This window comes from Pinus tabuliformis, chromosome X (assembly GCF_031772625.1).
Source record: "Pinus tabuliformis cultivar Carrire ecotype Pingquan chromosome X, CPIR1, whole genome shotgun sequence".
Classification (NCBI taxonomy): Eukaryota; Viridiplantae; Streptophyta; class Pinopsida; order Pinales; family Pinaceae; genus Pinus; species Pinus tabuliformis.
In genome coordinates, this window is record NC_142308.1 from 1691951885 (window position 1) to 1691954287 (window position 2403).

The 2403-nt window shown below is 37.2% G+C and overlaps 1 pseudogene; it reads left to right on the top strand.

Annotated features, from left to right (window-relative positions):
* The first annotated feature begins 231 nt into the window (after positions 1-231).
* LOC149146511 (fumarylacetoacetase pseudogene) lies at positions 232-1230 on the top strand (annotated as a pseudogene).
* The last annotated feature ends 1173 nt before the right edge of the window (positions 1231-2403 follow it).

The following is a 2403-nucleotide window of genomic DNA, read 5'->3' on the forward strand; positions in this document are numbered from 1 at the left end:
TTATAATTCTTCTTACTAGTTCTTGGGGAGCATTACCCTAGAAAACATGACTGTGAACTTGGTCAATATTTCAGTCAAATTTCCTTAATCCTCTGAGCTAATGAGGAGGTCATTTTCCTGTATAACAACCATATGTCAACGTCCAAGTATTAAATGATCATCTAAGGCTTTGACCGTTTGATGGAACCATGATGCTTTTTATCTGTTTAGAATTTATATGTTCCCAACTTCATGCCATCTTTGAATGATTTCATGGCTATGGGAAAATTTGCATGGAAGGAGGCATGTGGAATAATTCAGGAAAAAATTTTGAATGGTGAATTAGCCTTGTGAGATAATGTTGAATTATAGAAAAGTGCATCATTACCAATGAGTCAGCTTCAGTTGATGTTTCCTGCTTTAATAGGGGACTATATAGGCTTCTTTACCTTTAAGTATCATACAATGAACTACGGAATTATATTTTGTGGTACTAAAAATCCTCTTCTTCCAAACTAAGGTCTAAAATGTCCAATGGGAACACACACACAAGGATTTGGATCAAGTGTGAAACTTGATTTTTAGCTAGAAACATTATGCTAGTTGGATATGCAAATGGGTTTGGAATGTCCATGAGTGTGGATGATGTAGTTCTTCATATTTTTCAGATGGATCTAATAAATGATTTGAGTGCAAGGGATACACAAGCGTGGGGATATCAGCCACTTGGGAAAATTTTGGGCATGAGTTTAGGAACAGCAATCTCACCTTAGATTGTCACTCTAAAGGCCTTAGAACCTTTCACCTTTGAAGCACCTATATAGGATCCACCTCCCCTACCCTATATTACTAAGAAAATTAGAAGGGCCTAAGATACTCTTTAGAGGTTTCCTTAAAACTAGTGAGGAAGACAAATATTTTATTACTTGTAAGAGAAACTTTAAACACCTATACTGTAAAATTGAAAAAAAACTGGGACACCATAGCATCAATGGTTGTAATTTGAGGCCTGGAGACTTGTTGGGATAGTGAACCATAAGTGGGCCTGAGAATTAAAGTTTTAATTCCCTATTAGAGCTATCATGGGATGGGAAGAAGCCACTGGAACTTGGAAATAATATCTCTTGAACATTTCTGCAAGATGGTGATGATATCATTTTAATAAAATGCTTTCACAATGATGGATTCTGGTGTAGGAATATCATCTTTACAAACAGAGATGATCCCTCTGGCCCAAGAGAGTGGGCCTAGCCACAAACAGTACAATCTAATATAAATTTCCTTAGATTAGAATCATATAAGATGGCCTACCTATTATAATGCTAGTTCACTTGATGGTGATCTTGCTTCCTTGCTCCATCTTCCTTTCGTTCCTTTCGTTCAAGTACCAGAAATAAATATGCAAGAAACAACAGCAAACGTGCTAGCATAAAATTGCATCCAATCTATGTAAAAGGTTAAGGAGCTATAAGATATCAAATGTAATATTACACCCGATATAGTAAATAAACCATTAGTTGTATTAAAATAAACTTTAAAGAGAAATACAGCCGAAGCCTTGACATTAGATATCTCCTTTGTGGTATCCAAGTCCCGCTACACACCTTTTCAACACTATTTTCATCCTTTAGCTTGACATCAAATGGCTTCCAAGCTCTAACTCTCTCTCCTCATGCTTTAGCTACCAAAGACTAGCCTTTTTCATCTAAGACTATTCTTCTATCAAAAGCTAATGATTTCATAATTTTGCAGATGGTTTTATCTCTCAACCACTTTCACTATGTGTTGTATTGTAACCAAAAAGGGTAAGAGGAAGTGGTTTATATAGGGAGAGGAGGATAAGAATGAGATCCACTCAAGGGGGAAGAAAGAATTATCTCCTTGGTAAGGTCCACTTTTAAGGGTGAAAGAACCTTATATGGATTTCTCGGCCCTTATCCAACCAAATGAACATCCAACACATCTCCACTAGAAGTTTCTAGATGTGAAACTCCATTTACTTTTATAAAAATAGTCCAGAAGTATACCGACACGAGTATTGGGCTACTAGCAGCGCCGATCGGTGTGGGTCACAATGTAAAACTCTGCCATTGGCGCGAGTGAGACATTGCGAAAGAGCATTGATCTTAAAAACTAGGTTCTAAGAAGGATTCTCTGGAAATGTCCTAAAGGGAGTGGGGACTACTTTCTTCAAACTTGAGGGGATGAAAGAGCATAGGTTTCATGGTGAAAGTATAACATATTAGTCACTACTAGGGTTCTCTGGGATCAAGAATGGGGAGTGATAGGAGAGTGACAAATTATTGTGTAACAGATGCCCCCTAAAGCATGAAGTCAGAGTTGAGAGCGATGGTTGAAATGATTTAAGATGGAGCAAGGACATGGAATAATAGCATCGAAAGACCTACAACTCAAACATACATG